This window comes from Orcinus orca, chromosome 6 (genome assembly GCF_937001465.1).
Source record: "Orcinus orca chromosome 6, mOrcOrc1.1, whole genome shotgun sequence".
In the NCBI taxonomy this organism is placed as follows: Eukaryota; Metazoa; Chordata; class Mammalia; order Artiodactyla; family Delphinidae; genus Orcinus; species Orcinus orca.
Genome location: NC_064564.1, coordinates 89,701,068 through 89,724,764, shown reverse-complemented (window position 1 = coordinate 89,724,764; position 23,697 = coordinate 89,701,068).

Genomic DNA, 23,697 nt, shown 5'->3' with positions numbered 1-23,697 from the left:
TCAGCGCCCTGTATTCACTACTCTGTCTCCACCTCTGTTTTCATTTCTTTGGCTGAAAGAAACATCCACACAAGAGACTACTCTCATAGTGCATCATACAATGCACTTTTCTCCAGGCTTCTCTCCCTCCTGCAATATGGTGCCTTTGGAGTTGTACACACTACGTGGATTAGACAGGGACTCACCATTTGAAGGCTGACAGGCTGGGAAACTGTCAGAGTGGGGAAGAGCCTAGCAGCCTGCTTAGTCTGGCTTAGAAGACATTCCATGCATAACTGTATAATGGCTCTGAGTTTTTCTGACTGTGTGACCCTTCATTATCCTGGAGTAGGTGTATAGAGGGAGGATCGATTCGAGTTTTTCAATACCTTCTGGAGGGACTATTTTATGTAGAGCACATGGTATGTCTTCTAGGAAAGTGCTTCTCAATCCTTCACCTTCAATGATGCAGTTAAGAAAAGGCAGGCCAGAGTTTGAACAATATTCTCTTCTTTAATTGTCATTGCTATTGTTAATTTTGCTATTTTTTCATATTCTTTTGGACTTTCAACGGGATTTTGATGGCATATCTGTTAGGCACACCTAATCTGCCACCTGTAAACACATATGTCCTAAAGCTGGAATTTTTACCCGTGTCTATCTAACTCCAAACGCCCACCCTTTCTGCTACTTCCTGTTGCCATTTCAGGCAGGCTTTAAAAGAAGTGCATTCAATTCTGCTCCCTGAATACTTGAGTCTATTTCAAAATAGATTCTAATCCGTTATTACAACTTTGATTTGTATTTCCTGAATCTCCTCGGGGGTTTGGTAGTAAAAAAAAAAAAAAAAAGTGCTTTTGTGTGCCCTGTACCTCAAAAGCATTGGTTGTTGGAAGTCGTTCCAGAGAGAAGTCAGAAAAGGCATGTAACACAATGAACACAGAACTTTAATGAAACATCTGCAGGTGATCTGGGATCCATAGTTGGGATATAATATGACAAGAGAGGAAAGAGTCTAGGCTTTTGGTCTTGATGGAGCCAGATCCAAGCCCCTGCTCTGCTACCTTAAGCAACGATCCTGAGTCTTAGCTTTTCTGATTTGTAAAATGGAGCTAATGATGTTCACTTCCCAGGGTGGCATGGAGATTGAGTTTATGTTTAAAGCTTTGGACACACACACAAAGTACATAAAAAATAGTACTTGGCTTTCCAGGTTAGATACTATTGATTCCAAGTAACCGAATACCTAATTCAGATTGGCTTAATTAATAATAAGGGAGCTATATTACGTAGGTGAAAAATGGTAAGACAGAGCGGGCTTCACATGCAATTTAACACATCAGTTCTTGATATCGATCGGGGCTCCAATAGTGTGCTGAACTTGCCTTGCTTTTTCTCTCATTTGTGAGTCAGCTCTGGGTTGAAGGCAGCTTCCCTCATGCTGACGAAAATGGTTCATCACACTCTCCAAAGGGAGAGAATGAGCCTTCGTTCCAGAGTTACTCACAGGAGTCTCGAGATTCACTCTGATTTGTCACTGCAGAACCAAGTGGACAAGGAGATGGAAATCACTGCATGTCCCAGCTTCAGGATCTGCCTTGGGAGCAGGATACAAGCCCACTCTCTGCAAACCCTCAACACTTCTACTCTTTCATTTCCCCTCCATTACTCCCCCACACCCCCTACTCTTCTAAAGAAACATTTTCTAGTCTGGTTTGGGAGATGGAGGAAGGGAACCCTCGCTCTCAAAACTCTCAAATATTTTGTCTATGCCTACAGATTTTGTCTAGGCCTCTACAGATTCCTAAAATTTTAGGTTTTTGGAAACAAAAGCCAGAAAGTTCTTTGTTTCTGTGTTTTACAGTAGCATATCCCTCCTCTGTGACAAGGATCACTTGATACTTAATTTTTCCTTTCCTCAAGTCAAAGGAGTTAGAAAGTCTTGCAATTATTTAAGCCAAACACTTAGGTTTGTCTGTGAAGGTAAGATACACTACACTTCATCTTGATGTGATTTTTTTACACCTGCCTTGGTACTATTATAGCAATATACTCTAAGGATTACTTTGCTGATACTGTTGAACGAATAAATAAGGACATTTCTAATCCTCAGTCTACAGATTCAAGGACTTGTGCATGCACAAACTCTTGATATACTCTCCAAGGAGTCCTTGTGGGAGCCCCACAAGCTCTTGGTTTGTATTCCTATTAGCAGGTATGGTTGAATCTAGGGATTCTAGTTTTCGTCAGCTCTTCGGGATTTGAGAGCTGAACCCAACAATCTTTATTTGAGATCCTCCTTTTGTTCTTGTAGTTTAAACAGAAAACCAGCAACAACAACAACTGACTGAAAATAAATGCAGCTTTTTCAATTCCTGATCAGTGGAAGCAGAGCTGTATTTAGTTGCATATCTTGAGATATTTGGGCTATTACTTGTCCAAGTACAACATTGCTTCAGTAGACCTACATGTAACCATCAAACAAATTTATACTCAGAAAGACAAACAAGCACACCTTCCTGGCTTCTAGAATGGCTCTTTTTTTCCTCTCCAAACTTGAAAGATGGACAAGATCATAATTCACATATGGCACTTAGTATATACTCAGTACATGATATCTTTCCTTGTTACCATTATTACGTAAAGAAAGCTGTATATTCTTCCTAACCTCCTGGTCTGGGCCTTCAGATCTGTTTCTCAATTCAGCCCCAGTGGGTGGTACTAAGGTTTTGTAGCAGAGTCTCTAACTGAAATTAGATACATGGGACTTCTCAGTAAAGCTACAAGTAAGGAGTGTTTGTTAGATTATTTTAAATACTGTTCTGTGTTGTTAAAGTTATACTGCATATGTGTTAATGTTGGATTTGGCTAAAATTCTAAGGTAGGACCCCTTGTCTGAAAACACATTGTTCAAGAAATTTGATAACGATAAACGAAGGGAAAAGGTGTAAAACTTCAAGGAAGAAATCATCTGATAGTTCATAACCATGGTTCCTGTGCACCCTTGAAGATAACGAACCATACCTAGGACTTGCCAAATCCGAGACTGGAAGTCTGGGATCTAGGTATATAACTGAATATCACCTAGGTGGACAACCCATTGGACAATGGACTCATCTTCTACTCTCTGGGTAGAAGGCTTCTTCTTTTAATAGTTTGCCTATAACAGTGGTTGTCATAGAATGGGCATATATATATATGTTGAATGAATAAATAAATTAATGAATGAGCTACTTTCAGATTTTGGTATGTTCTGGCACTCCAATCACTTTCAGCCCAAGCAATGGCCTTCAACATTAGAGATTTTTAGATATGCAAAGACCCTAAAATGAAAATAGATCCCCACTGAGTCACATGTTAAAAGAAGCCATCTTTTCTCCCATAACACGTTAACCCAGAAGAGATATAAGCATGAGGACATGCTGCCAAGACCAATCTCAACCCATTTATCCCTTTAGAATACTTCGGGGAGCACAGGTGGTGTAAGAAAGGGTGTCGGGGGGAACAATGCACCTCAAATTTCTCTCCAAATGTTTTCATTAGATTTTCCACTTTGGGACAGTCAAATGCAAAACTACAAATGGTGAGCAGACCAAACAGGGAAGTGTTCTCTGTCATTCTGTTAATCCAACTTCATCCATCAGCCTGCTGTTGGAAGGCCCTGGAGTAGAAAGACTAGTCAGTCTCCTTCAGCTTCCCAGGCTACATCCAGTTGCCCCACTCTCTGGCCTCTCCCCAGGGACCTGCACCCCTGCACCCTACAGACATGATGAAACTGTAGACCAACAGTTGAGAGTATGAGTAAAAAACTAAGTAGGACATCAGAGTAGACCATTTTCCCAACTGTGTATTAAACCAACCGTGTATTTCACAAATCAGTTTTTCTAACCAGAGATCAGTAGTTATAAATTCATCAAAATAAACTGATTTAATAAAAGGAACAAAGGAAGAAATGAACGAAGGAAGGGAGAGAGCAAGAGAGGGAAGGAAGAAAGAATTTTTGATTTCTTTTCCATTTTAAAAACATCATGGTTGATACCATTCACCACTTTCCAGAAGGCTGAGTAATGTAACCAACCCTTGATTTCTAGAGCTATAATTTGGAAATGAAAAAAAAACCCTTCATTTCTTAAAAACTAAGTAAATAGATCGCTCGTCAAAGTAAATCAAATCCATGAACTGAATTATTTACAAAACTCAAATTGACTATATTTATTTTTAATGTAATTTAATTTTTCAACTTCTGTCATTTATGTCTCCCAGACTCCCTCTTCCTTGATAGCAGTCATTATCTGGCTAGGCCGCAGCCTTGTGAAAACACTGTCAGCCAATTTCTCTGCTAGGGGAAAATCCAGAGCACGACTACCCTAAGAGTTTTCAAGGAAGTAGGTAGACTCATTTATGCAAAGTCTTGTCTTGCATTTCCCTTCAGAATAGTAGTAGATGTAGAATAAATGCATTTATATTATTAAAAAAAGAAAGAACATAATTTTTCCCCCTCTTCTTTATTTATTCAAATATTGTTCAGATTCAAAAGCCTTCCTTTGAAAAATCATTGATTCCCTGGGCTTAAGAGACTATTGCCCATAGGATTTTTAATTACCTTTTGAAGGAAAAAAGACAGTTGGATTCTGGTTTGGGCAAAGAGCAACTCACTTGATTTTTTTTTATACTTGATTTTTTTAACAGCAGTTTTAGGTCCTTTTAGTGAGACTAGGCCTCTGTACTGCAAACTTCCCTCAAGTGTTTCTCAGTATTCTCCTCCTCCCTCAGGTGGCGCAGGATGGCTAGAGTGGGCTGGAGTTGGGGATTTCCCTTCCCCTTGGGGGGTTACTCTCTGAGAATGCCCCAGCAAGTTGGCTCTAGTTAACTAGTTTCTCCTGAGGGCCGGCCTCCTTAAGAACTGGTGGATTTCAGAATGCTTCCTTTCCCACCCCCTGCTGCAAACAAGAGGGGATTTTCCTCATTTTTACTGTGAGAACCTGGTCAAACTCCCAGAGGTGAATCTCACAAAATGGTCCTCCCGGGCCCCGCGACTGGGTCCTCCCAGAGTTTTTCACTCTCAGAGTTGCTGCACTGAACAGCCAGCATTTCGTCAACTACAGTTCAGGTTTTCCTACCCCAGCAGCACTGGTTCCCCTGGCCATTTCCACTCCTGAGTCTCTGCTGGGGGAAGCCCTAACGACCAGCATTCGCAGGTCTGTCTCTCCAATCTTTGGGGCAGTGGTTAGCCCTGTGTCCTCTCCTCTCTTATGGACTCAAGAAAAGTCGATTTTTTTCAGTCTGTTCAGCTTTTCACTTGTCGTTAGGACAGTGTGGTGACTTCTAAGCTCTTACATGCAGAACCAGAAATGAACAAAACCCAATTTAATTTTTAATTGTGGACATTTTTCTTAAAATCATTACTTGCTATATAATTAATATCTATTAAATTTTGGCTCAAAGGGCACTTTTTTCTACCATGTATAAAATCAGTCACATGACAGAGTGTAACTTTTCAGACTGTTCTATGCTATATGATAAATACATCTATTACATGAAGAAATAAATGTGTGGCGGCTGAGTGTTGGTTATTGCCTTCTGTGAGTGGCATTGTTTAAATTTCTGGATTTCAAGCCAAATATGGCAATCCACATGACCTGCTCATTCCAACCACCCTTTGTCGCTTGTCAAACAGGCTTTACTGGGCAGGGGCCTACACTGTAATGAGGACTACAGGAACAAATAGATCAGCCTAGAGAAAATCTCACTTGTTTTTCCAAGCATACCTGTATTTATCCTGCTCTTGCCTTCCTATATTCTTTATTTAAATTTTACCATGATTTATTTACATTCTTGTTTTAAGCCTCTCCAGATTCTTAATAAACAAACACCAAACAAACCAACCTCCAAGATATTTAGGTTTCTTAGAGCTCAAAAGACACATTTAAAAGACTAATGTTCTGCAGGTATAACCCCCATCAGCCTTATTAAATGTTACACATGCTTAAAGTTGAAACGAGTCATTATACATCTTTAGCTCATTCACCCTCCTTTGAGGAATGAGGCTGAGGGCTCGTGCGGGTGTGGCTGTCACACATGATTCATCACCACCGCTGAAGACGGCATTTGTTTTGTGAACACCAGAGCTGTTTTCAGAGGCTTCCCTCAGCCTTTGAATTCTCCCAGTCATACTTACACAAAGCGGCCTTGTTTGAAGCTATAGCTTAGCTGGTCTTATAAGTTTGTCTTGTCCTTGCTCTTGGGTTAGCCCCATCTGAGCCCATGCAGTACAAACTGGTTTATCACTGCTGCAATCTGTTCTCCACCCATGGCCTTGTTCAACTGTGCTGCATCCTTGCGGTCCTGATAGACTTTCCCAAAACTGCAGTTTAGTTTTGGCCTCTTATTTAGGTTGATGAAATGACTCAAAAGCCCCCAATGTGGCAACCTGGAGTTGGTCTAAGTTTCCCAATCACCTCATACGTAAGAAATTGCCCCTACTTGACAGACTTGTGTTTGGCGTTGAGTTTGATGCCACATCTACCATACGCTCAGAGAACATTCTTCAATTTTTAATCATTTTCCAAATTGTTTGGTCTTCAACACATTGCTGACAAGAGTGTTACTTACGTAGTAGAATTAACTGATAGCTTTCAGCTGTCTCAACCAATCTAAAGAAGCCTCTGGGTTTTTGTTTTTCCAGTTTGTTTATGTTCATGACACTGTAGTACTAATCTTCTAAAAATTAGCCCTTTGTGTTTTATATTAGCAGTACTGGCAAGGCCTACATTAATAACAATTAATGGAATATTAATGGTTGCACTCTACTTTTTTAATTACTACTTGTATTATTCTCAGATAATGCTTCCTGGACTTAATGATTATGCTGTTGAGAGAATAGCACCCAGTTGTTGGTGACTAAAAACAGCTATCAGGAGAGATAAACAATTGAAATCAAACTCTTGCCCCTGAGACAAACTCAAAATATATATACATTTATAAATACTTATTTAAAGCACTATACAAAATTCAAAATAAGTAAAAAATTACTTACCACCGGACAGGGTAGAACTTCTTAGTCTGATATAAAATAGAGATGAAAATTCTGCCAATTACTAAATGCTTGTCACCACTGTTGGTATTTTTAAATCAAAATAAGCAGTTTCTAGAAGCTCAGTGGATACCTGTCTGTAGCTGGAGTAATCACACAAAAACCATGCCACACTGAATACCCAGTGTTTTACAGATAAAGCACATAGAGGATTGCAACTTGGAGTGGTATCCACGCTGGGCCAGCAAAGCAGCTCAGCGTAGTGGTTAAGAATATGGACCAAGGGCCTAGGCTGACCAGGCTCACCTGCCACTTTGCCCCTTGGTAGCTGTGTTATCAAGTCACTGTGCCTGTTTCCTCATGTATAAAATAAGTATGATGATAACAATAAAATTCTTTGGAAATTCAAAGAATATATATGAATAAAATATAAATAAATAAAACTGATAACTACAGCTTATACTTACTACCTTACAATACCTAGACATAGTATCTGGAATGTATTGAGTGTAAGCCACAGTTGTCATTTTTATTCCAGTGCATATCTGGAGTGGTCACTGTGTCTGAGACGGTCGGTCTGTACTGGGATGCTAGTCAGCATGTGTAAAGCAATCAGAATAGCAGTCCTGAGAGTCTGTCAGGAATTCAGATAGTGGCTCTGCAGTGGTCAGGCCATCCAAGCCCCAGTGGACCCAAGGAGGCCAGTCAGTCAAAGGCTGTCAAGTATATGCTGTGCTCGAACACTTCTCCAGCGCCCTCCCAGGGGCCTGGGTGAAATCGTGTTTCTCCAGGGGAGCGGGACCTTAGGACAGACATAGTCCAGGTGGGGGTGGATGGTTATTGCTGTCTGATGTACAGCTTTCTTCTTTTTTCCTTCCTCTCTCCAGCCCAGCCACTTAGCCTTTAAACTACCCTACCTCTCTGGTGGGGAGACGGGAAGATCCTCCCCCACTGCAGCTGTTCCACGGTCTATTCCAGGGAGACCTCAGTCCCTACTGAGGACACCAACCTAGGTCCAGGGTGTACTAGAGCTCTTCCTTTCCTCACCCACTCTACTGCACGCACACACACACACACACACACACACACACACACACACACACCTGTCCAAAAGTTGCCCTCTCCAGCTTCCAGGCCCTTCTATGGTGAGGTCCTCAAGAGGCACAAGGCCAGCAAGCCACCAGCAGGTATCGGCACTACAGCAGTGCTGTCCAATAGAACTTTTGCAATGGTGGAAATGTTCTATATCTGCTTTGTCCAATACGGCAGCCATTAGTCAAACGTGGCTACTGAGCATTTGCAATGTGGTTAGTGTGACTGAGAAACTGAATTTTTTATTTTTTGTAATTTAATCAACTTAAGTAGTCACATATAGCCAGTGGCTATTGTATTAGCATAGTTTTAGAGACACTCTGGGTCCAAGTCCCAGCTCTGCATTTCCTGGCCCCATGACATTGGGAAAGTGACTTTAATTCTCCGAGCCTCAGTTTCTCGCTATAAGTAATACATTACTTAGCTCACAGTGCTGCTGCAAAGATAAAATAAACTCTTTCACTGAAGCACCTAGAAGAGGATATGATCTAGATTAAACTTCCAGGAATATCAGCTATTAAATGCATTTAAAAATACTTACGTCTCCTCATGATTTAGAAGGGTTGTTCTCAGGGTACTGATTGGTTGAAATAATCATGCCAAAATCATGCTCAGTTGACCCTTAAAAAAATAGAGAAAAAATATCAACCAGAAGTACCTGATGGAACTATAACAAAAGCTATTCTCACCTCTACCTTGGGGAAATACAGTGACAACCATGCCTAGCTGAGCCTTGGAGAAACATGCCTATGCCTTTTTTATCAAGAGATGTATTATGGGGGTTTCAAATGCTGTCATAAGAAAATTTCTTAAAGCAATGACATATTTTGTTTGGCTGAGTCTGGAAGGTTTCAGCCTTGCCTGAAATATGTGACAGAAATATTTAACAAATAAACTGTTATCAACAATCACCTATCAAAGCAGGAAAATCAATTTAATAATTTTTTTATTGAATCCCTGCTCTGTGATACGTACAATGGAACCCACAAGAATAACGGGACATTATCTCTGCTTTTAAGAATTTCACAGTGTTTTTGGAGATGCAATATTTTCAAAGTACAAATGGCAGAAATATGAACTAGGTTAAGTGCTGTGGGTGTTTGCATGAGAAAAACTCAGTGTTGGCTGAAGTGATTGAGGGGAGCTTTGTAGATACAGGTAGCACCAGATCACAAAGACCAACAAAAGAATGTTGCTCATCTTCCAGGTCTGAAGAGGTTAGTATGGGAGGATTCATTTCTGAAGCACTTGCTTGTGGCAGGTATTGTTTAAATTGTGCAGGCTGGTAAGCAAGTTACGCATGTAAGTTTCCTTTGGATTCAATTCATCCAACAAGTATTTATTGAGCATCTAATATGTACCTGGCAAGGACACATATTAGACGCTTGTGGCATCTAATATGGTTTGTGGTTTTCTCAGATTTATAGACTTGAAATCTGCATGTGGGGTGGGGAATATGCTTGATATATGGCAACTTCATATCCCCACAGTCATAAGTCAGAATGCCCTAGTACATGAAGATGTAAATTTACATGCTCATCATAACAAATTCTTATGGAAATATCACCATTTAGATAACTCGGTGTTCACTTTAAATCATCACACAAAGGGTGGGCTTTATGTTTCATGTTTTTCAGTCTCAATGCCCTTTATTACTCCTTTTAAAAGAATTTTTTCACAACGATTCCCACTGAGTAGATCAAAATTTTGTCATTTTTAAAACAGTCACAAGTATAGGCCTATCAGAGCTTTCATATCTCATGTTCTAAGCAGGAACTTTGAAATGTAATTCTAAAATCACAGAATCATATAATTCTCTCCTAAGAGGATAAACCTCTGTTTTTGGCAAGATTATCTAAAATAAGCTAGGAATTTCTTTAATGGGAGGGGCCGGTAAACCACTCACCCCCAAAAAAATGTTTTAAGGATTCATAAGTAAAAATAAATAAAACTAGTTTAAAAAAAGAAAACTAGCTTAACGTTCCCCCCCACCCACTTTTCATATAGAAATACTGACCCTTCCATTTGAGCCAAAGGGGATGTGACACATACCCTCGCACCCACCCCTGCAAAAGTGTGGCTCCTGGACCAGCAGTATCAGCATCATGTGGGAACTTGTTAGGAATGCAGAATCTCAGGCCCTGCCTCAGACTGACTGAATCAGAATTCCCTGAATCTGCTCTTAATAAGATTCCCAGGTGATAGATATGCACATGATAACTTGAGAAGTATTTCTCTAAGGAACATTAAAATACTACTGAATTAACTTTAAATAAGGTGCCAGTTAACTCAACCCTGTGTCCTCAGATCCTTTCACAGCTAACCACATGTAAATTGGTCCTGTAGAAGAGACAAGAATAGTGATTTCATGTTGAAACAACAAAGGATTCTTAACAGGTGCTGACATTCCCTCGTCCTCAAATTAATATTAAACATGCATTTTTTAAAATATCTATTTAAAGAGATGACAGATTGCTTTCTCACCCAGGTTACCCACATGACTGTACAAGCTGTCTTTCCCATCAACTGTTTCTTTTTTTAAATTAAAGTCAGAGATATAAATGCAACCTAATAAGTACAATGAACGATCAATTAGATCATGATGAAAAGAGACTGGAAAGGTTGAGAAAGAAAGAAATATAGAGGCAGTCAAGAGAAATGGAGGGGACAGCAGTGCCCAGGCCAGCAGTTTCCTGGAACCCCTGCTTCCTTACTTCTTAGGATGCTCCTCTCAGACAACCTGCCCCCGTACTCCAGGGTGATAGGGCCTCCATGCTCCAGGTGATGGAGTAGAAATGGAAGCAGGACCCTAAGCTAGGAGCACTCATCTATGAAACACACTCTAGGGAAAATGAAATTAAGTCCCTTATTAATATAACTGGAGGTATTCAACCTCTAATTGATATTAAAGCTTAAGTAAAACTGAAATAGAAGTGCATCTTTTAGTTTGGAAAGATTAATGATAAAAAAAAAATCAAAGAGGACCTAGCTTACAGTTGTTGCCTTTTTGTAATTCTTAGCCACAACCAACAATTCCTTATGAAAAAGGTACAGAACCACTGCTTGGATATGCGTTTCTGCTCTTGTATAAAAGCAAATTTATGAAAATTCAAATTCAATATCATTGCTGACTCAACTGCTATAATGAAGGCTGACAGGTTTAATATAAATAACTAAATATAATCATGTAATCACAAGGAAAGAAAATATAAAAAGGGCCCTAATAATAGTGGTGTGCTAATAAATGTTTAACAACTGGCTCTCTGGAGGAAAAAAAGCCCCAATTATAGCATTTGCCAATCTGTATGACATAAATGCTCCTAACATGGTCAGTTTCAGGCTCCCATTGTGATGTCACTGAATGCAGAGTTCGGAAGAGACCCACACAATTGGTTCTCAGGAATCATAAAAGCTGTTCCAGCACACTCCTAAAAATAAATAAATGTGCAGGTTTTTCTACTTATCAATAGATTGAGCAACATGTGAGCTCTGGTCCACAGGTGTGTTTACTTATACCATAAAAAGTCTTGCAGTTCTATGGTTAACCTTAATCAAAGGTGGCCAGGGCTAAAGTTTAAACTTCAGATGAACAAGCACATGAATTCTGAAGTCTGGCTTTCCACTTTTTTGATTTGCAGCGTATCAGAAAACGCCTTCAAAAGCTTGCACTTTTATGATATCCTCCTGCTCATCAGTCACTCTTAGGCTGATGTTTTTAACAGCTGATAAAGATGGGGAACGTACTCTGCATGGCTTATACTTTGCTTTCTTGGATCTCTTCCCCTGAGTTTCTGTCACTGTGTTAGATGTAATCATGAATTCTGAGGACAGACATGAAGCAACAGCCATGAATATGTACACTTTGGGGTACCTGGTCATAAGATTTGATAGCAATATTCCTCAAGATTGGCAGATAGATTAAAGTTGTGGTGGTTACCTCAAAAATAATTTTAAGGTAGACATTTATAGGCTATACAAAGCAGGCTTATAGAGATATTTGTCATAGGTGATATTTTAATCCCATCATAGAAAAACAATGTTTCTTATAAGTAACGTTTAAAACACAAGAGTCACAAAGCCTTATTGTTATACATCATGTTCAACTAGTTAGACAAAATCTATTATGCACTTACTGTAACATACATGAAAGTGAGAGTTCTCATTCAAAAAAGTGTCTAGGGCTTCCCTGGTGGTGCGGTGGTTAAGAGTCCACCTGCCAATGCAGGGAACACGGGTTCAATCCCTGGTCCAGGAAGATCCCACATGCCGCAGAGCAGCTGGGCCCGTGTGCCACAGCTGCTGAGCCTGCGCTCTAGAGTCTGCAAGCCACAACTGCTGAAGCTCGCATGCCTGGAGCCCATGCTTCGCAACAAGAGAAGCCACTGCAATGAGAAGCCCGTGTACCGCAGCGATGAGTAACCCCCCGCCTGCTGCAACTAGAGAAAGCCCACGTCCAGCAACAAAGACCCAACTCAGCCAAAAATAAATAAATAAAGCTAATTAAAACTTTAGTTTTAATTAGCAAAATCCTATATACATATGCCAATTAAATGTTTAAAAAACAAAGTGTCTAGCTAATACTTAACCAGTATCTCCCAGTCTTACACAGAAATATTAATGATAACACATGAAAAGAAGATAATTCATAAGGCCATTAGAAATGAAGGCTGTCATACAATCTAATGCCAAGATCTGAGATAAACTAGTAACAATTATATGAAATATGGACATGGCACTAACCAGCTTTGCTTTATGAAAAAAGGACCACGTAAAATAAGGTAGGAAAAGTCTACTATAACCTCGCAATATAACATGCTTCTTAAACAGACATGTAAGGTTTGCTTTGAGAAATCATCCCTCTATAATGCTTAGAACACTGTATGGTGCAGTGTGGAGATCTCTGAACTCCCGAAACTACTCCTTCCCACCTCCACTGGTATTCTGCTATATCCTTGCAGGGTCTGTAACTCCTAGAAAATAACGGGGCAGGAAATAGGGGGAGGGGTTAAGAGTGGGCACAATTAGAAATGGCATGGAGCATCCTAGGAAATTTAATTACGCTTTTTAACACTCCAGAAAATTAGGCAATAAAGGAGAAGCCCTCACTGGATTCATGCTTGCTAGAAAAATAGAAATTTCTCTAGGTCCTGTGGATATGAACCTTCCCTCTTCCAACAGGGATCTGAGAAAGGGATTTGAACTCTGCACAAAGAAGCACGTAGGCCAAAGTAATCTCCCTATTTGTTGGTAAACACTAAATCTAGATAGATGTTATTTTTACCAAGGTTGAGAATAAATGTCAATATGAAACAAAACTCAATACAAACTACAGAACAAGAGGGGAAAATAGCACCCAGAAGACCTAGAGGGGAGCATAGCTCTAAATATCATTAAATGTATGATCTAAAAGAAAATTTTAGTAAAGTGTAAAAGTTATGTCACATATGAAACAAAACAAGTCATTTTAAAAGTTGAGATGAGATGAAAGGGGGATATGGACGAGATAATGAGGAACTGGAAAAACACAGAAGCAGAATTTAAGAGCACACTGAGGGAGTAAAGAGCAGAACTTATGCTGCAGAAAACTGAAGGAATGATGTGGTTAACAAATTTGAAAAGCTTTCTTAGAATGCAGGGGATAAGAACAAATATAGGCAAGTAATGAGAAAGACGACTATAGATATGGAAGAAGAAAAAGGAGAAAGAATATCCAGATGTTTAGTGATGTTTAGTGATAGTAGAGGAGTGACCAGAACAAATTGAACTTCATAAAGATTAAATCAGAATAAATTGAAAAAGAAAAAAACATCCAAGCTAGAGCTTAATCAAACCTTTGAGCTGAGGAAAGACCAGTGCCTATACTTTTTAAAGGGCTCCCAGGGACTTCCCGAGTGGCACAGTGGTTAAGAATCCACCTGCTAATGCAGGGGACATGGGTTTGAGCCCTGGTCCAGGAAGATCCCACGTGCCGCGGAGCAACTAAGCCCATGCGCCACAACTACTGAGCCTGTGATCTAGAGCCCGCGAGCCACAACTACTGAGCCCACACGCCTAGAGCCTGTGCTCTGCAACAAGAGAAGCCACCGCAATGAGGAGCCCGTGCACCAAAACGAAGAGTAGCCCCCACTCTCCGTAACTAGAGAGAGCCCACTCACAGCAATGAAGACCCAACGCAGCCAAAAAAATAAATAAAATTTTAACAAAGTAAAAAAAAATTTAAAAAGGGCTCCTAAATCCAGGAAAAATGAGTTAAAGGAACACAGCCTCCAAACCTGACAAAATTTTGAGTAATCAAGATAAATACAAATTTAAAAATCTTTTAAACATCTGAACAAGGTTACCCATACCTGAACAAACTCATCTATAAAGATCTGTCTTCCAGTGAGTTCCCCCAAAAGCACATGCTAAAACAGGGGTTTGGTGATCCCAGGAAGCACTTGTAGGGGCATGGAACACGAGACAAGGCAGAGAAAGGAATCCTCAAAGGGATCTTTATTGAGCTGGTTACAGATATGGCCAACAGGGGCTCAGTCCTAATGGAGAAATCTAGGAATATAGAGCACACCTCAGTATTATCCACCTAAGGAGCCAGGAAGCTGGGATAGTTATCCTGAACTGCCATCCATCTTCAGCCCATTTGCTGGGCAAAGTCCTCAGACAGAGAGTCACAGATGATTGTAGTAGGACACCATTGGCACAAACTAAAATGGTGAATACTTAGGTGATGTGAGGATGGCACTGAAATCACCTACTAATAATGACCAAAGATACACAATGACAATAACAAAAATGATAGAAGGTAGTGACTTACTGTCAGCAAAGTCTTGAGGAGAAATGAATATGTATCAATACAGTTGGCCCTCCACATGCATGGGTTCTGTATCTGCGGATTCAACCAACTGAAGATAAAAAATATTTGAAAAAAAAATTCCAGCAAGTTCCAAAAAACAAAACTTAAATTTGCCACACGAGAGCAACTATTTACATAGAATTTACATTATATTAGATATTGTAAGTAATCTAGAGATGTTTAAAGTATACAGGAAGATGTGTGTATGTTATACGCAAATACTATGCCATTTTACATAATGGACTTCGGCATCTGTGGTTTTCGGTAACCGCGAGAGGTCCTGGAACAAATCCCCTGTGGATGCTGAGGGACAGCTGTATTTGATATCCACACAACTCTTTTATGGATAAACGTTTAACGGCAAGATATCTTCCCATGCAAGACCTCAAAAACTGTACTGCCCATGCACCTATCTTTTCTTAAAGAATAGTAAAAAATTTCCACATAAAAATAATATTTGGGGCTTCCCTGGTGGCGCAGTGGTTGAGAGTCCGCCTGCCGATACAGGGGACGCGGGTCCGTGCCCCGGTCCGGGAGGATCCCACGTGCCGCGGAGCGGCTGGGGGCCCGTGAGCCATGGCCGCTGGGCCTGCGCGTCTGGAGCCTGTGCTCCACAGCGGGAGAGGCCACAGCGGTGGGAGGCCCGCGTACCGCAAAACATAATAATAATAAAAATATTTGATCCCTTTGAAATTTCAAAGCAGAAAAAATTTTCATCCTCAGTGTAACCCAGAAAATAAACCCACTAATCAGCCAGATACTTCAAGGAATTTCTACAAGATACAGCAATAATAGGGCCTGGCTTAAGAAAATACTACTCCCAAGGTCCAGTGATTGAACACTTAAAATATATGGAGTAACTGCTGAAAAAGAAATCCAGTGTGGTGGGCAGCATCTGAAATGACTCCCAATAATCCCTGCTTTTTGATAGTCACACCCTTGTGGAATTCCCTCCCATGTATGTATGTGTGCCAGACCTAGTGACTTGCTTCTAATAGAATACAATAAAAATGATGGGATATCACTTCCAAGATTAGGTTATAAAATTGTGATTTCTGTCTTGCTAGTCCTCTCCTTCCCGCTGGTGCTCTTTCTTACCTTCTAACTTGCTTACTCTGCCATGTTGTGAGATGCTCTATGAAGAGGCCCACATGACAAGGAACTGAGGGCAACCTCTGGCCAATAGCCATTGAGGAACTGAGGCCCGAGGTCTTCCAACAACCATGTGAGTGAGCTTGGAAGTAAATGCTTCCCCAGTTGAACCTTGAGATAACACTGCAACCCCTGCCTACACCTTGATCACAGCCTAGTAGTGTAATCTGATTCTATTAACATATTTGGTCTCAGTAACTCATAACTTATCTCCATTTCCTGATAGCCAAGTATGATACTAACAAGGCTCTAACAATTAAGATCCCAGAAAGGCCTGTCACCCACAGAGAGACCCTGAAACAGAAGACCCAGTTAAACTGCCTGGATTCCAAGCACTCAGAAACTCTGAGATAATTAATGTTGTTTTAAGCCATTAAGTTTTAGAGTGATTTGTTACAAAGCAATAGATAATACACCTAGAAACCTCCCCCAATATGGAAATTCGGGACTTGGAAATAAGAATGGGCTATCAGGAAGCAGTGAACAAATTGAACAAATTCAAGATGTGTATTAGTGCCCACATTAACCTTCCTTGCAAATGAACAGTGTGTTCAGTAGTAGAGGTGTTACCACAGTGAGCTCCCAATCATTGTGGGCATACAAGCTAGAGGTCAGCTTCAGACCCTCAGCCACCTTTATGCTGCTATCTGTAGTGTACCAAGGGTAGGGCAGTGGGAGTGGTCCACTTCCTGTGAAGGCAGTAACAGGGTACTTTTTCTGTAAAAGACTATAAATAAAGCCAACTAAAAGTCAGCTTTCTATTATCACCATGCATTGGCAATTCTAAACAATGTCAGTGACGAAATACCCTCCCCATCAGGGCAAACAGCCTTCCTGCCTCCCCTTTGGTGCATCACTGACTGCCACAGTAAAGACCTTACAAATGCTTGGCAGGGTGAAGCTCCCTGCTGTGCACAGCCTTCCTAATAATGCCATCTGCATTTTTTATGGAAAATTGGATCTTTTATCCAACACAGATGCCCTCACAGATCAGAGTAGCAAGAAAGAGCAAAAGTAAAGGCAAAGGTAAGGGCAGGCTCTGGATCAAAACAACAAATGAGACTCCGACAGTTGGCGTCAGGATCGCGTCAGTGCCCCATGCATAGAGTCACCACCTGTGGTCACCTGTCAGTGGCAGTATTTATTCTCATTCATTTGCAAAATATTTATAGAGTGCCTAATCTGAGTCAGATATGTTCCCAGTCTAGGAAATCAGTAATTAACAGACATGAATAATTGCCTTTGTGGAGCTTACCTTCTAGTGGAAATTGATTGAAATAAATTTAAAAGTAAAATAAATATCAGATGACGATAAATGCTAAGGAGTAAAACTGAAGCAAGGAATGAGGGATAGCATTTTCCAATTTTAAATGAGGTGCTCAGAGAAGATTTCAGTAAGTAGGGGACATTTGAACAAAGACCTGAAAGAGGTGATGGAGAAAGCCATGTGGATATCTTAGGAAAGAACAGTCAGGTGGAAGGATAGTCAAGCGCAAAATCCCTGACAGTGTAGTATTCTTGGAGTTATCTGAGAAACAGCAAAGAGGATGAGAGGGCTAGAGTGGAGTAAATGAGGGGACAGGAAGTAGTAGGAGATGGGACATGAAGTGGGATAATGACTGCTGCTTCTCTTCCTTCCCCAAATCTGCAAATTCCTTTCATCTGTGGAATCTAAAGTAGTAGAACTTTGCTGGCAAAGGATTCTGGGAAATGTAGTTTCAGACTTCCAACCCCTCTGATACCTGGGAGAGAACATAGGTGGGCAGGAAAAATGCTAAATACCAATAGGCAATCTGGCACATTAACTTTCCCCCACCTTCCATCCTAGGATCTGAAAAGAATATTGTCAAAAATTCCTTCTAAACTTTAAGACATCGACATAACCTGAAAGAATTAAAGGAACACTTCCCTGAAAGAAGGCCTGATTTCTAGTCCATTTCTCCTGCTTGACCTTTAATAGACCCCCTAACCTCCTGGAATCTCAGTTTCCTAGTCTGTCTAGTGGACATAACAACATATGTCTCTCACACTCATGAAGATATAATGATTTTGTAAAGAGCTCATCCCAGTGTCTAGTACACTAAAAAATAAATAGCAGCTAATATTATAGATGTAAAATTAAGGGTCTTATGGGTCCTAACTCTGGCTCCACTGCCCACTAGTTACATGATATCAAGTAATTTATTTCACTTCTCTGAACATCAATTTCTTCATCTTTAAAATGAAAATAATAAGACCTACCTCCCAGAGTTATTTTGAGGATTAAATGAGATAACAGAATGATGATACTTATGCTGGTATACAGTAAATTCTCAAGGAATGCTAATTATTATGATTACCTAAGAAATCAAGGGGTTGGATTTTCTTCAAATTTCCTTCTCATCCTAACAGTCTTTGGTGCTATCGGGTGGGTCTACAAAGCAGGACTTTCAAGAGCTACCTCTTTCATAACTTGCAGGATTTACAAATTTATTTCCTTTTAAGTATATTTCTTTCTAACACACTGTGGGGAGAACACAAGAAAATTAGAAATGCTTGCCTGTCAATCACCTGTATGTCCACTGCCAAGATTCTTGTGCAAGTGCTGAAACCAAGAAGCAGGAGTTCCCACAGGAGGTGACCCTGACCCTGTGGGTCTCCTGGGTCATTTAAATTAACTCACTCCATCACTTTCTCATTTATCTGCCACTTGGTCTCTTGGTCTAGCCTTTCAGGGCAACTGCACAGTTGAGGCAGGTGGTCCCATTTTTCTGGGGCTGTTTCAGCAGGGAGCAAACCCAGCACCGAGGACTTGGCTGTCCCCAAAAAACTTGAGTGGCAAAAGTCAGTGTCAAGCAGGGAAGGTGAGATGAGATCGGGCAGCAGCCAACCAAGCACCAACCGCACTGCTTCCCAGAGCCCCGTCATGGCCCTGGGAGCAGTGAGAGCACACAGCAGGAACCCATTCCATCCCCTTCAGCCATCATAGCAATTTCATGAATATAGTCAAAAGTGGTGCAGAGAGAAACACTTTTGAAGGAGCAAGGGAGTGAATGAATACGAAGGCCCCAGCTGTGAGTACATACCCTGAACGCCTGGCCAGAACAGAGAGTCACAACTAAAGGCCACATTGATATATAGCCAGCACAGGAATGTGAAACAGTTCTCCCCATCACCCCTTACAGAAGCAGTGAGGAAACAAGCTCCAGGTTTACTCTACCTAAGCGTGTTCTCAGTAGCAACCTACTACTTAAGCTACACGTAAACAACGCTTACATTTCCTACCTCTCCACTAACCACTCCTGAACAATTTTTCTGAGACAAAGGGCCCAGAATGTAGAAACCACTTCTTCACTTGCCCCTCTGGAATTACAATGTCTATTTATTTGTTTATTCATTCATTCATTCATTCATTCATCCAACATGTAATTATTGCACACACACTTTGCTTCAGGCACTGGACTAAGGAACTGAAAATATAAAAAGAACATGATGTGATTGGTCCTGGCCCTTTGAGGAGCTTTAGTTCTGGGAAAGGAGACAAATTAATTAACCCAAAATTTGCCATAAGCATTGTAGGTAAGAAAGAAGTGCCGAAGGATGCTGGAGGAAGGACATAAAAATCAGAAAGAGAAGTGAGGGAGGCTTCCAGGAAGAACTACATTTGAACTGAGTCTAGAAGAATGTGAAGGAATCAGCAAGTTAGAAAGACAGTATGGTGGGGATGTTGGTGGTGAATGTCCGAGATGGAATGACAGGCAGAGGGCACAGCAAGGGGAAAGGCACCGTGTAAGTCCCACAAGTTCAGTGTCCCTGGGAACGTGGTGGGGGATGAGGTCTGAGTCTGCAGCTCAGAAAAGAGCTACAGGCTAGAGCCAGACCTTTGCAAGTCCTCAGCCTCAAGGACCTTGCTGAAGCCATGGAAGAAAACCACATCCTCTAGGCTGTGTAGTGCAAGAAATACAGTCTTAAAGTAATTAAACAGGGAGGCCATTAGACTGACATGGCACTTGTGGTGGTGGTCTAGGACACGGGGAGGGGGAAGGGTAAGCTGGGACGAAGTGAGAGAGTGGCATGGACATATATACACTACCAAATGTAAAATCGATAGCTAGTGGGAAGCAGCCGCATAGCACAGGGAGATCAGCTCGGTGCTCTGTGACCACCTAGAGGGGTGGGAGGGAGACCAAGAGGGAGGAGATAAGGGGATATATATATATATGTATAGCTGATTCCCTTTGTTATAAAGCAGAAGCTAACACACCATTGTATAGCAATTATACCTCAATAAAGATATTAAAAAAAATCTAAGCCCATAAATGCCTCAAGGTTACAAAATCAAAACACTGAGGACAACCACTCACACACAGCCAATAGGCTTTAGGCTATAGCCAATCAAATATTTCCTTTCTTTCCCTCCACAATTTCTCTTTATAAGCCTTTCTCCTGGCTCCTATCAGCCGCATGCTCCTAACCACTTCTAGTTTGGCACTGCCTGATTCCAATTGATTTTTGCTTAAATGAACTGTTAAAAATTTTAATATGCCTCAGTTTATCTGTTAACAAGTCTGCGAACCTGCAATAGACCTGATTATTTCTTAACACCCTATTCAACTCTGGACAAGCTTCATCACACTTTATCTCCCCTAATAACCAGACTCTGACTCAGCTAGCTACAGTCTCCTGCCTCTACATTTTCTAGTGCTGTCCCCAACTGTCATTTATATCAAGGTAGAAGAATAAGAACTGTCAACTCTTTACACTTTTTTTTTTTTCATTACGCGGGCCTCTCACTGTTATGGCCTCTCCCGTTGCGGAGCACAGGCTCCGGACGCGCAGGCTCAGTGGCCATGGCTCATGGGCCTAGCCGCTCCGCGGCATGTGGGATCTTCCCGGACCGGCGCACGAACCCGTGTCCCCTGCACTGGCAGGCGGACTCTCAACCACTGCGCCATCAGGGAAGCCCACAATTCCCTTTTTATTGAAATTCTACTGACTGATGATTCCGCTGCTGTATATCGTAGTTCTCTGCCCAGGCTGTCTTCGGAAGGAAATGCTGACTCCCATTTTTCATTTAAAGGCTGGAAACTTTCTTGTCCATGTTGATGGAGGCCTCCCATAACCCAGGTACATATTGTCCCTCCTGAAACTGTCCAGCTCCATCATCACAGGGACTCCATGGGATGGTGGAAAGAAGATGTGGAGGAACCATGTTGACATCCAGGGTTGGTTTCATGGACATATGACCAGTGCAGTCACTCGCCCACACTTGGAAGAGCCTCACACTTGCCTTAATGCTCTGCTGTCACTGCCTCAAAATTATTAACAATTTTCACAAAGGGCCCCACCCTTTCATTTTGTACTAGGCCCTGTAAATCAGGTAGCCAGCCCTGCTGACATTATAAACCCTACTGACAACAAGAATGAGCCTCAGTGTTTTATCAGGTCTAGTTTTTCAGTGCAGCAAAGCCAGTTTATCTCTTCCAACCATCACACCTAGGACTGCATACGTGGTAAACCGAATTTCAGAGAAGTCCAAGGGACCATTACACTGGGAGGTTATGGTCGGACACACAACCACAGCCAGCTGAATATTACTAGGCACCATGCACAACTCCTTTACTAAACTCCAGTGCATTCAGGATAATAAAGACAGAATTCTCAAGGCACTTGAGAGCTTCCCAAGCTGTGCCCATCCCAGGTGTAACCTCAGTCAGCCTAAGAGAAGTTCCCTGGGGAGCAGTACTTGAATGATCAAAAAAAAAAATTCACAATTTACAGCAATCTGGGTCTGTTTTCAGTAAGTGTAAAGGGAGATGCCTCTTTGATTAGACCTTTTATTCGTTTAAATAGAGTTAAACTAAAAACCAGGTTAACAGAACAATGCTCTGTCTTCTTTTTTTTTTTTAGTCTAAGAACACCTGGCTTGTTAGAAAAGCAACCTGAGAAGAAGGCATCTCTCCAATTTTGGAGAGTTTTTATACCTAATATCCTTATTCATTTAGGCTTTATCCAAAGGAGTAAAGCTGTTATGCTGGATTTCACTTGCAGTCACATGATACCCGGTTGCCAAGGAAATCAAAATGCCTAAAATTCTGGCTACAAAAGAAAAGGAGATTTTGATATTTAGATATATAGAGATATAAAATATATCCTGTATACATATATACATATATATACACATATATATGCACGCCCATATACATATACACACATACATTTATACATATGTATATATAATGTCTTTCAAATAGTGTAGAATAATTTTGGAATACTGATTCATTTTGTTGGTTAAAATATGCTGTTAATTATAGAGGCTGTGGTGTACTGGAGCTGCCTCATTGGCTCTCAAGCCACAAGTGTACACATCTCTTCCCATCTTTACATTCAGTGATGTCATGTCAGCATCTTGAAATCAGCCATGATGGGAGTATTTATATCACGGGGACATGCGCTACAAACCAAGGCATTTCCCCCCAGAGATCCATGTACTGGTGCACTACCGTACAATGCTTACTGTAAAGGATTCTAAATGAAACTTGGAAGTTATGAAAATTAAGGCACTGTAGATTCAACTTATTAAAACCAAATAAAATTCATGAAGAATGATTAGAGTGGAAACTCCACATAAAGGAAGAGAGAGAACTGGGAGAATGACATTAACTCCATCAGCTCTAACCCGTTGCTGTGGACCATCTTCCAGGGAGAGCACATGACAGCCTAAGTGGACCATCTTCCAGGGAGAGCATATGACAGCCTAAGACACAGGAGTTAAATCCTTCCCTGACCCTGAGCAATATTACACCTGAAAATACGGTTAATGAGTATTAAGGGCTACCTAATGTCATAAATACAGATCACAAAAGTAGATAACTACATAAAATATATGCCTTCATTTTCTCAAACTCAATACTATTAAAAGAAATACAATTTTATAAAGACAGGGAGAATTAAAACCATTAGAACTCTATTTAATTATCCCATTATGCTTAAGTGCATAAAAATAACCTAAGCATTATATATAACACAGAGAGAAACAAACTGATTAAAACCGAATAGGAACATTGTCATTTCTTTTTCACATCAAGTATAATCATGTGAAGGAACCCCTTCCCAACAGGCGGCTGTGAGAAATTAAACAAAGAATTTATTGCTCAGATGTCTGTGGCTGCAGAAATTTACGGCCAAAGGGGAAATTACACCAGATGTGTTCTATAGAGGGAAATGGGTCCACTGCATTTCATTAATGCTGGGAAAGTTCTTACAGGAATAATCCAGCCAATTTCACTCCATCATTTTGGCTTTTAGATATATCACTAACCACCCTCCACAGCCCATCAAATACCCAACATTTATTATCTATTGACTGATTTTATTCTGTGATTCCTAATAGAGGACAGCTAGAGAAAGGGGTAGAGAAGGTATATAGGAATCTTAAGGTCAGGTGTGTAATTTAGAAGAGAGTATTCCATATCCTCTTGTTTTATAATACAAATTAAGGAAAGCAAATCTGGACAAAATCTTCTGGACTAGTGAGAATACAGAAAAGATGCAGTGTAACCATGGATTAAAAACACTGCTCTACACTGCTCTTAATACTCTAGGGGTAACT